Source organism: Narcine bancroftii, chromosome 4 (assembly GCF_036971445.1).
Source record: "Narcine bancroftii isolate sNarBan1 chromosome 4, sNarBan1.hap1, whole genome shotgun sequence".
Classification (NCBI taxonomy): domain Eukaryota; kingdom Metazoa; phylum Chordata; class Chondrichthyes; order Torpediniformes; family Narcinidae; genus Narcine; species Narcine bancroftii.
In genome coordinates this window covers 83,678,519-83,691,454 of record NC_091472.1, presented here as the reverse complement: position 1 = coordinate 83,691,454, position 12,936 = coordinate 83,678,519, and the positions used below count along the sequence as shown (strand labels likewise).

General features: G+C 37.6%; 1 protein-coding gene and 1 long non-coding RNA gene across 5 annotated transcripts in view; one reads left to right on the top strand and one right to left on the bottom strand.

Annotated features, from left to right (window-relative positions):
• The window catches only part of macrod2 (mono-ADP ribosylhydrolase 2), a 1,543,249-nt gene that overhangs the window by 1,123,668 nt on the left and 406,645 nt on the right, over positions 1-12,936 (top strand). The gene's annotated exons all lie outside the window — the stretch shown is intronic.
• The window catches only part of LOC138760770 (uncharacterized), a 72,684-nt gene continuing 69,765 nt past the window's right edge, over positions 10,018-12,936 (bottom strand). Inside the window, exon 3 of the long non-coding RNA XR_011355858.1 lies at positions 10,018-10,877. This is a non-coding gene — a long non-coding RNA (uncharacterized lncRNA). The remainder of the gene's footprint in view (positions 10,878-12,936) is intronic.

Genomic DNA, 12,936 nt, shown 5'->3' with positions numbered 1-12,936 from the left:
CATCATTTTCATCCTGGCTAAATGGACCAATCTCAGAATAAGGGCGAGTACTTTGCTATCAGATTATAACTTGAACCTTGAGGATTAATGACATAATTGCATTCAAAGTGCACTACCATTGGACTGACCTGTTCTTAAAGGAGAGCACTTTGCTGAATGTATAAAAGTCTGCACAATTTTTAAAAAAATTAATTGACAGAAAATTTATTCTGCAGGCAACCCATGGATTTTGTATTTTTTGATTGTTTGTTTTACATTAACACATATCTGCCACTCTCCTTGTTGATGTAAGCATCTCATGTTAGTATTTGGAGTCCAGGTTTGATATTAGCCAGATTCCATTAGAAGCAATAGGACATGCTGGGGAGCTGAGCATCAACAGTGGGAGATAAAGAACTGCCAACCTTTCAGGTCACAGTCCATCATCAAGTCTTGATGGAAGGCTCCATCTGAAAACACCAATTCTTTTTCTCTCACTGATGCTGTTCAACCCACCGAGTTCCACCAGCAGATTATTTGGCGCTTCACATTCTAGCATCTGTTGTCTTTCTTATGTCTCCATGTACCATCCTTGCTTTTGATAAGCAAGATATCTTTAGCTGCTGAAAATCTAAAATAGAAGCAAAGAATATTGGAAACAATCATCTTATCAGGTAGGACCTGTGCAAAGAATAAAAATGTTAAAATTTCATCTCAGTGATCTTTCATTAAAAATTTTTTTTTCACTTGGACGTTTGTAGATTGAGATCCCATGTTGATCCAGGCTGACGTTCTGCAATACTGTTAGACTATAGCATTCTCAGAGGGAACTTCAGACAAAACTCTGATTTGAAGCCTAAGTTGCATTCCCAGGTTATTTGGATGTTCATGATCCCATGACATGAAAAAAAAGAGCAGCGGAGTTATCACTGGGATTTTGGCCAATACTTGTTCTTTAACGTTGCCTAGAAAGTATTGTCTGATGATTACCGCGTGACTACATGTGGGAACTTCCTGTATGGCATTTGGCTGCTGGGATTCCACCACCAGCAACATTTAATTGGCTGCAAAACACTTCCGTAATTCTTGAGGGCAATATTAAAGCAAGAATTTGAATTAGCTGTCAACTGTTATTGTCGAGGCCAGAGTAAATGTAGAGTCACTAGGAGAAAGATCATACTTATTTGTTTTTTCAACCTTAATTTGAATTGATTTCAGCAAATTTAGCTGGCAGTTTAGATGGATGTTTACAAATGTAACAATACATATATTTGCGGTATGAAGTAAAAATGAACTAGAATTGTCATCAAAACACAAGGAAAGTACAATTGAGTGAAGCAGCACAATGTCATGGTGCATCAGGAGATTTTTCCATTGACATTTTGCTTGTCAGGTGTTACGACCAGATTGTTCTAATGAATCACTTTAACAGCAGGGTTGATCATACTGCAGTGAAGAAATCTTTTCTATTTTGTAAACTCAAATGTGCCCTTCAGAAAATGTCTAGTTGTATTCATTAACCATCTTTACCAAAACAGAGCATTGTCGACTAGTATAAGAGAATTTGACAGAACTTCTTGAGATACCTGAGCAGAGATTGAAAAGTGGAGGTGCTGAAGGAGGGAATTGCAGAGTTTAAGCACTGCCGCCAATGGAAGAGAGATTAAAATTGTTTCAAGTGGAGATTGACAAGACCTTGTGCATCTTTTTTTTTCAAACTTTATTTAAAGATTAAAAAAAATAACATACAATCCAATAATCAAAAATTGATTTTACAAGATAAATCCCAAACCCATCCTCCCACCCCTCCAGCCAGCTCCCTTAAGGGGAGCCAAAAATATAAATGATATAAGTAATTTTTTCCATAACAATACAAGCTTTCAATTCATTATGCCAACATAGTATATTAATCTCTGTATTATCTTTCCAAGTACTCACAACACATTTATGTGCGACTGATAACACCAAACGTACAAAATCAATTTGAATTTTATCCAAATCTAATCCCCTCAACGAAATCAAATTACCAAACAAAACAATTGTTGGATCTAATGGTAATGTAAGGTTATACAATTTTTCCAAAACTACTTTAATTCCTTGCCAAAATGGTTGAAATTTAACACAAGTCCAAACAGCATGTAGAAAAGTTTCAATACATGAATGACATCTAAAACATAAATCTGAATTACTAAACCCATATTTTTTCAATTTCTCCGGAGTCAAATATAATTGATGTAAAAAATTATAATTAACCATTCCATATCTTACATTTGAAAATTTGATTACATTGTCCTGGCACATATCTGCCCAATCATCTTCAGGAAAAATAAACACTAAATCACTCTCCCATTTAAGTTTAGATTTTTCCCAATCCAGTTTATCCACATTATCTTGTAACAAATTATACATAACCGAAATATAACCCTTCTTTGGTACAGAGGAAATCAAAGACTCAAATGTCAACAAAGTTGGTGAATTCATCTCTCTCCATAATTATCCTTTACCAAGGCTCTAAGTTGGTAATACAGAAACAAAGAATTTACAAATATATCAAATCTTTCTCTCAATTGATTAAAAGAAAGAAATTGTCCCTCTTCAAAACAATCCTGCATTGTCTTTATACCCTTAAAATCCAAACTCTTTAAATAATTATTAAACATTGAAAAATGAATAAGCTGATTATTATACAATGGAGTTAAAATTGATCATTTATCTTTTGATCCCAAAACTCTGTTTTTTTAAATCCAGATCTTTAACAAATGTTTCAATACTGCCATATTCCTGTAGCAAATTCAAATTCTAACAAAATATAAATTCATTTACCTTAACCTCAGAAATACACACCATTTCCACTTTAGCCCAGCTAGGAGGATAATCTAAATCCATCAACCTGCTAATAAACTTCAACTGGGCCGCTTCATAATAATTTTGAAAATGTGGTAACTGAAGTCCACCTAACGCATATTTCCATGTAAGTTTATACAATGCCACTTGAGCTACTTTACCTTTCCATAAAAACTCCTGCACTACCTTTTGAAAGTAAACAAGGTATTGACTGAAATAAATATTGAATTTGAGGAAAAATATTAATTTTAATACAATTGACCCTTCCAATCAAAGTTAATGGAAGACCTTTCCACTTAATCAAATCTGCTTTAATCTGTTCTAATATAGGCACATAATTTAACTGATATAATGACTGATAATTAATGTCTACAAACACACCTAAAAATTTAATTTTATTTGTCCACTTTAATTTTGTAATAATTTTAAATTCTAAATAATCTCCTGATTATGTCTGAGCTAATGGTTCAATAGCCAATGCAAATAAGGCAGGTGACAATGGGTAGCCCTGCTGAGTTGAATGAGTCAACCTAAATGGTAAAGAAATCTGACCATTTGTAATCACCCTAGCAATCGGGTTCGTATATAAAGCTTTAACCCAACCAATAAAAAAAGGGCTGAATTTAAACTTTTCTAACACCTTAAATAAAAAAATCCCACTTAACCCTATCAAAACCCGTTTCTGCATCTAATGCAACCACCGTAGGATGGTTAGGATGCTTTCTGTATGCATTGACCAAAGTAATTAATCGAAGAATATTATCAGATGCATTTCTATTCTTAATAAAACCTGTTTGATCAGTTTGTATCAACTTAGGTAAATACATAGCAAGTCTATTAGCTAATACCTTGGCTATAATTTCATAATCTACATTTAATAAAGAAATAGGTCTATATGAAGACACTTTTAATGGATCTCTATCTTTTTTTTGGAATAACAGTTATTAAAGCACTTGAACAAGATTCCAGCAACTTCTGTTCTTCAGTAACTTGTTTTAACACATCTCCAAATACACAAGATAAATCATCATAAAAAAAATTATAAAATTCCACAGGAAATCCATCATCCCCTGGGGACTTTTCATTTGGCATTTCCTGATTAGCTTCCTTAATTTCAAAATCTGTTAACGGAGATACCAATTCCTGAATATCTTTCTCATCTAATACCAGTAACCTCAATTTAGATAAATAAGATTCTATAGATCCATTATCCCGCTTCCTCTCAGAAGTATATAATTTTTGATAAAATGAAGAAAACTGGTCATTAATTTCTTGAGGCTTATAGGTAATTATTTAATTCTTTTTAATGGCATTAATAGTCCGAGATGCCTGTTCAGCTTTCAATTGCCAAGCAACTATCTTATGAGCTCTTTCTCCCAACTCATAATAACATTGTTTAGTTTGATTAAACACTGCAACTGATAAGTTTGTGAAGTATTATAGTGTCATTTCAATTTTGTTAATACAGCTTTTTTATCTTCAGTCACATCCTTCTGAATGTCTTTCTCTAACTCAGCAATCTGATTTTCCAACATTAAACTTTCTGCCAGAAATTGTTTCTTAACTTTCATAGAATAACTAATGACCTGTCCCCTCAAATAAGCTTTTAACGCATCCCATACTACAAAATGACTATCCACAGAATTAATATTCTCAGTCAAAAATAAAGAGATATACTCTTTGACAAAAGTAACAAACTCTGTTTTTTCACTAACATTGCATTAAATTTCTATCTATATGATGAACATACCACTTCTGAACTTTCACAAGAAAAAAAATAATAATGAATGGTCAGATAGAACTCGACTTTTATATTCAGCTTGCAATACTCTACCCTGTACGTGTGTCGATACCAAAAAAATCAATCCTAGAAAAAGAAGCATGTCGTGATGAATAAAAAGAAAAATCTTTCTCTGTAGGATTAACCTTTCTCCAAATATCTACCAGATTTAAATCCTTCATCAATGCTTTGATCTGTATTGCTGACTTTGATTTCCTTATACTCTTCAGGTTTCTATCCAATAAAGGTTCCAAAACACAATTAAAATCTCCCCCAACTAAAATATTTTCATTAGCTTGAGTTAACAATAAAAAAGCTTCTGAAATAAACTGCTCATCATCTACATTAGGTGCATAAAGATTAAGCAAAGTCCAAGATTCAACAAAAATTTTACAATTCACCCATAAAACTCTACCTACATTTCCCTCTGAAGATTCCAATTCAAATGATAAATTTTTATGAATCAAAATCACCACCCCTCTTGCCTTAGAATTAAAAGAAGAGAAAAACACATGTCCAACCCAATCTCTTTTCAATTTAAAATGTTTATTTTCGGTCAAATGTGTTTCTTGAATAGAGACAATATCAATTTTCATTTTTTTTACATAAGCCAATACCATCTTTCGCTTAATTGTACTATTTAATCCCTGAACATTAACAGTTGCAAAATTCAAAGTAAACATTTTTACTAACTACTAATATATTTACACTCTATAATATAATGCTCCCCTTTATAATTCTTCAAAAACACCAAAAAGAACACAAAACCCACCCCTCAATAAACAAGAACATTAAAAATTTTAAAAAACCCAAAAAAGAAAAACCACCCAAAAGGTAGTAACACCCTAAAAATCTGGGTGTGGTAAACCCACTAGTGGAGGATGACAATCAAAGCTTTCAGTGTCATCCACCCCCCCCCCCCCAGCCAGATACATCAAATATAAAATGTATTCAACCCAGTGATTCCAAGCCCAATGATTGTTCCAGATCTTCAGTGTCAAGAAAACTTCGTGTAGGCTCTTCTTTCTTTCCATTCTTTCCATTCTTACCATTCCCATTCCCATTTCCATTTACCCCCCCCCCTCTTAGGAGACAATGGTGAAGACTGCCCATTTCTTCATAATTCTGGCAATGAATTAGCAAAAACAAGGCATTGTGATCGTTCTCAAAAAATTGAGATTGAAAGTTTCCATAAAAAACCTTCAAAACTGCAGGATAATGAAAAAAAAACTTATAGCCCTTTCGTCATAAGACATCATTAGCCGAATTAAATTCCCGTCGTTTTCTAATAACCTCTTGACTCAAATCGGCATAAAAAAAACACTCTATTGTTTTGAATCATCAACGGGGATTGACTCTGCTGTGTTTTCTGTACCGCCATTCGTAAAATCATCTCTCTATCTTGATACTTCAAACAACGAATCAAGACCGCCCTTGGTGTTTGTCCAGGAAGTGTTTTTTACCTCAACACTCTATGGGCCTGATCCAGTTCCAAACCTTCAGGAATAAACTCTTTACCCAATACCTCTGGGTATTGAATGCTCAAAGTCCTCTGGAAGACCAACTATTTTCACATTATTTCTCCGACTTTGATTTTCCAAAGAATCAATCTTCTTCAATAAATCTCTTCTTTGAATCCCCCAATCTACAAAAGAACCTTCCACTTTTTTCCATTTTTTCTTTATTGTGTTCCACTTGATTTTGACATTCAGAAAAAGCTGTTTCAATTATTTTAAAATTATCTTGTACAATATCAACAGATTTTATACATCTGTTAATATCACTCTTAACTACAGTCATTTCTTGTTTCATAGTTGACATTTCTTTACACAAAGTATTCATTTTAATTTCACATCCATAAATCCTTGGGTTATTTGAGTTGACATTTGTTTTGACATATTATCCATTTGAAAAGCAATCCCTTCCAAAACAATGAACACTGAATCCAATCCAGACTCCATAGCCACTTTTTGAGGTCTACCTTCTATAAGTGCAGGCTCCTCCTGCTGGGCAAATTCCAATAAGGTAATTTCCTCTTTACCTTCAGTCACCATAGGTCCTCTGACTATGCGGCTGCAGGTCTGGACACCCGATGCCGGCACCCCGGCCTCATCAGGGTGCCGGCGCTCAGCCTCCCCCTCAGCCCACACTTTTTACAAAAGGTCCCGGACCTGGGATGCTCCGTGCATGGCTGCCAGAACTACTGGACGCGCAGGGGCATCCTCCGACGCTACACTGCGCGTCCCTGAGCCACCCAGTAATGTCATGGGCTCACAGGCCCTTTTGTCAGTCGGGCCGCCCGCACACACGGTTTCACGTGCATGTGGGTCAGCTATGACCGAACTCACTGAAGTGCCGGCGCCATCTTGCGACTGCAGGATCGCCGCCGAAGTCAAATTTGAACGGGCAGGAATTCTCTGGGCTTTGGAGACTCCCAACAATGACTCCGTGGATTCAGCTGTGCAGGTAGGGTTCAAATTGTCTATACTTTTATATGGTAATTTCTTCTGAAGTTGAGTTTTAGATTTCTTCATATTAGTAGCCATGATGAATCACTGTTATTCAAAAAACTATAAATATTATTTTTAACCACTTTCATACTTTTTAAAGTTGGGTATTTAATCAGCTGGGGAAAGGTGGAACACACGTCTTTTTTCTACGCCATCTTGCCACGCCCCCCCCCCCCCCCCCCCGACTTTGTGCATCTTTGAGGACTGAATTTGTTTTAAAAAAAATTGGGCAGGCAATGCCATGAAAAGATTTAAAATTAAGAATGAAAATTTTAAATTGAGGGGGATAAGTGTCTCCAAACAGTGATCCAGATGGTCTTCACAAGCTAGAAAGCAATCCAGAATTGTTTAGTTGCTCCTCTGCAGTTCCCAATGATAGGAATTGGATGGCACTACCTGAACTTTTCCCTTTCCATTGATGTATAATGGTGGAGAAAGAATGCCAGCAAAGGTAATTTGAAACAATCTGATACATCATACAAAAAACAACATGCAAAGTGTGTTCCATCTGCTGAGATTATTCAACGTGCTAGAGAAGAATATGAAGGAAATTAATTTTGCAGTTTAACTGCTAAGCAGATTACCGTGACCACAGCTGCAGCATACCTATGTATCAAAACGATTGGTCTGACTACATTTTAGCTTCCTTGTTTAACAATCTGCCAAAGCTCATTGGGATAAAATTAGGATCAACACCATGTAGAATAAGGGCCATATTAGAGATTGTATTGCTTCGAACAGCTCACCTTTCAAGTTAAAGTGGCAATGAATGTCCACATTTGCATTTGCTACATCAGATGCAATGATGTGGCGGCATATCAACTGTACCTCAGAAGGAGGGGCTTTTACCTCTGAATCAGAATGATGTGGTTCACATCCCATTTTGGAGATTTGAGCAGAGATATCATTGATGATGCACCAGTCTACCATCGAGCGATCACTGTAGTTTTAGTGAAACTGCTTGTCAGATCAGGAGTAAATATAAATGTGTCTACTATCATGGATGGACATAAAGAATCCTATGGGACGATTTCAAAAAAGAACATGACTATCCCCAGACTCTTTGGGAATCAACATGACATTTCCCTCAGTGACAATTTTACTGTCTTGAATATTTTTGGAGGGGATGATCTTTCAGGGGGCAACAGCCATGATAGGGACATCACAACACTTTGAGACTCAACAAGGAAGGATTAAGTTGGGCAGAGCTATCATGATTCCATAGTTGGAAGATGGGGAATGGTCAGGGTGGCAGACTGAAGCTTCTCTGGTGGCAAGAGATACACCAGGATGGCATGTTGCCTTCTGAGTACCAGGGTCAAGGATGTCTCTGAGCAATTACAGAACATTCTCAAGGTGGAGAGTGAGTAGCTGGAGGTGGTTGTGCACATCAGCATCAATGAAATAGATGCAGAGTGAATTTAGGGATCTTTAGGGTAATCATCTCTGGATTTCTCCTGTAGCTTCATGCAAATGTGCTTAGGAATCGAAAGGCATGGCTAAAAAGTTGATGCAGAGGGCAGGGATTCACACACTTGGATCATTGAGGTCTTTTCTGGGACAGAGGTGGTCTGTAAATGAAGAACAGATTGCACCTGAACTGGAGGGGAACCAATATCCTGGTAGAGAGATTTGCTATTCAGGAGGGTTTAAAGTAGATTGGCAGGGAGCTGGGGCCAAGAGCAGAGATAAACCAGATAAAAAAAATATGGTGGCACTGCCAGAACTGCTGTAATAGCAACTAGGGCAGACCCAGGGAGAGTGAAGGGCCCTACCTAGTCCTACTGCTGACAGGTCTGTACAGGGTTTAAATGACCTGTTAAAGGAACTGAAGGCTTTTTACTTAAAACCCTGCAACCACGGGATGGGCACAGGAAAGTAACACCAGTGTTCCAGAGGTTGTAGACCACAGGGAAGCACTGAACTGGCACTGGGCACCAATAATGGGGCGAACACCCCCCCACTCCTCCCCATTGAGAAGGAGAAGCAGCGGGGATGACCCTTTGCGTGGTGACCACAGTGGTGGACCGGCGAGGGACTCTGCGGCTGAAAGACATGTACAGGCAGCAAACTGTTGGTGTCTTAAGGTCAAAAGACTCACACCGGATTGCAGGCCACTGGAGACTGGCTCATGTGAACCAAGGATCAGTTCCAGAATTCAAGTTGGTGTTGAGAGCAAAAAGGAATCCCTAAGGGCCCTGGGTGCTGAAGGCTTCCTCATATTGGAAGTTTGAATCTGGGCTCTGCTTGCCAATGGTTTGAACTGAACTGGAGTCCTGTGTGGCTATAGAGGGTGTGGGGCTGATGGACGTGAATCCATGGACACTCGGTGACTCTGAGGGAATTCTCTTTTGTTTCTCTTTCTCCGACTGTAAGGGGCACTGGGCAATGGTAATGGTGACTCTTAGTCTGCCTAATAGCGGACTAAAAGCAAATTTTGTGCAATGTTACATTTCTTTTTTATTACATGACAATAAATAGTACTCCCATTGAATATATGCAGTAGACAGAATAGACAAGAGTACATCAAAGAGAGGAAAGATGTGTGGTTCACACTGCATTTACTGGAATGCAAGAGGCTTAATGTAGGTAAGGCAGATGAACTCAGGGTGTTGGCTTCTTGAAACTGGGATGTTACTGATGTCAGTTGCAGCTGATGATGTATCTGAAGCAATGCTGGTTAGTTAAGCAATCAGCATTCAGGAATGGATTTCAGATGCAGGAGGAGGAGAGTGACAGTGTCAGGATCACCCGTGTGGTGTGAGCCAATGAGAAGGTCATAAGGGTTTGGCTGGGTGGTGTTTGAGGAGTTGAAGAACATAGTGTTGTGTCTAAAGAGAATAAAGAAAGTCAACTTCATTTTGTGCTGAGAGTGTATTCTTTAATTTTTTGTAAACTGGGTAAATCAGTGCCATTACATTATAGCCATAGCAGAAAAGAACAATGTTTCACAATACACATGCCATGGGCATGATAGAAGAGCAGGTAAGGTAGGGGGAGGAGATAGATTTTTTTTTGATAAGCTAAAACAGAACAATAATGCTTGGAGAGGATATTCTAAGGAGGGCCATCAAGTGAAGCTGTATCAGAATCAAAATTTATTGCCATGAACATCACAAACTTTGTTGTTTTGTGGCAGCATCACAGTGGAAACATTTAGATAAACCACCTTGCCAAATAAATAAAAATAGTGCAAGGGAAAAAAGACAAAGCAAGGTAGTGTCTAGGGTTCATTGTTCATTCAGGAATCTGATGGCAGAGGGGAAGAAGCTGTCCTTTTTCCCCTGAGTGCTCATCTTCAGGCTCCTGTACTTCCCCCCCCCACCAATTGTAGCAGAATGAAGATGGCATGGCCTGGCTGGTGGGCTCCTTGAGGTAGAGGCCGCTTTGTTAAGACATCAACACTTGTAGATGTCTTCACTAGAGCGAAGACTGGTGCCTGTGATATTGCAGGCCAAGTTAACCACTCTCTGGAAATTTTTGTTGTCCTGAGCACTGGCACTTCCAAACCTGTCAGTGATGCAACCAGCCAGAATGCTCTCCACAATACACCTGTTGAAGTTTCCCCAGAGTATTCGGTGACATATCGAATCTCCCTAAACTCCTTATAAAGTTTAGCCATGGGCAAGCCTTCCTAGTGATTGCATCAGCATGGAGGCTCCAAAGCAGATCCTCAGAGTTTGACACCCAGGTATTTGAAATTCTTGTTCTTCTCCACTGCTGACTCCTTGATGAGGACTGGTTCGTATTCTGTATGATTAGAACTGAAAAACAAGAAGGGAATTATCACTTTGATGGGGCTGTGATATAGCCCCCCCAAACAGCCAATGAGAATTGGAACAGCACATCTGTAGGGAGATTGCAGAGAGCTGTGAGACCAATAGGGTTGTATTACTGGAAGATTTCAACTTCCTTAACATTAACTAAGGCATCCACAGTACAAAGGCCATGAATAGAGTTAAATTTGTTAAGTGCATCTATGAGAGCTTCCTTAATTAATATATTGAGGCCCCTACAAGAAAGGGCACAACATTGGTCCTCCTCTCAAGGAATGAGATAGGGCAAGTGACTGAAGTGATAGTAGAGGAGCTCTGGATTCAGTGAGCATAGCTAAAATAGTTTTAAAATAATTATGGATAAAAATAGTACTAGTCCACAAGTTAAAGGCCTAAATTGGAGGAAGGATGATTTTGAAGCAATTAGGCAGGAACTTGCAGAAGTTTGTTGGGGAAGGATGTTTTCAGGTCAGGAGATGGCTGGAAAGTGGGACTTTTTTAATGGTGAGACAGCAATACATATCCCTGTTTGATTAAAGGGCAAGGCTGGCAAGTTTTAGAAACTCTGGTTGATGAGCAATATTGAGAATCTGTTCATGAAAAAGAAGGAGGCAAATTTAAGTTCTCCAGATCAAACAAATCCTATCATGAGTATAGGAAATGTAGGAGTACGCTTAGAGGGAAGAGAGCAAAAGGATGATGTGAAATGAAACTAGCAGACAGGATAAAGGAAAATGCCAAGAGATTCTACAGATATATTAAAAGGGTGGCTAACTTTCCAGTAAAGGTTTAATATCTATTATTTCTGACAAGTTGACTGGTTTAAGTCATGCCCCTTTAGACCAAATTAAAAATACCTGGGAACAGGATTTGAACCTTTCACTGTCCAATGAGGTTTGGGACTCTATTTTCAAACTGATTAACACTGTCTGCTACACTTCAAAGTTGTACATAGGGCCCACATGTCTAAAGTCAAATTATCTTGTTTTACTCAGATATAAATTCTCATTGTGATAAATGTAAATTGGTGATGCTTCTTTAATTCATATGTTCTGGATGTGCTCCAGTTTGATAAAATATTGCAGAGAATTTTTTAGACATGATCGGTGATTCTCAATTTAAAATTAGAACCAAACCGGTTGCTCTGTTTGAAACTCTTGGAGAAGACGATGTTTTACTAACTCCAATGAAATGTCGCATTTTATCTTTTACTTTGTTGCTGGCCAGTCGTGCTATTTTGATTAAGTGAAAAGTTAATACCCTACCTCTTCATGCATAATGGCTAAGAGACATAATATCCTGTTTAAATTTAGAAAAACATTAGATATGCAATTAATGACTCAAGCATTAGATTCCAAATGTTATGTGGCCCATTCATTGGCTGTTACCATAATCTCTAGGTTTGGTGTTAATACAGAACTTTGGCACTGTGTTGTTCCACTTCAGAGTGAGCAACTTTATCTCATCAATATTAACTTTCAACCTTGTTTAGGGTTAGGGTTTTGAAAAATTTAAATTTATTATTTCTATTCATTATTAATATGGCTGTACTTTGGGAATCCATATGTATGGTTATTCTTGTAATGCTTTTCTTTATCTTTTCCTTCCAGAGGCACATTCCATAATTGTACTGTATAAACGTGTTATTACTGAAAATCAATAAAAATAATTCAAAAAAATAGGTGGCTAGAGAGAGAATTAGATCCACTCAAGATCGACAGGGCTGTCTTTATGTGAGACTTTGAATGAATACTTCTTATCAGTCTTTGCTGTAGAGAAGATTTTGGAAGACAAGGAATTTAAGGAAATGAATTGCATGACCCTGTATCACATACAAAGTATCAGGGAGAAGGTCTCGACAGTCCTGGACAGTGTTAAATTGAACAAATTCCCAAAGTGTGATGAAATGCATCCTTGTATTTGGGGGGAAGTGAGGCCTTTGCTGAGATAGTTACTTCATCTTTGACTTTGGTTGAAGTGCCAGAAAACTGGAGGGCTGTTAATGTTGTTCCATTATTTAAAAAAAACAAGGACAAGCCATGCAACT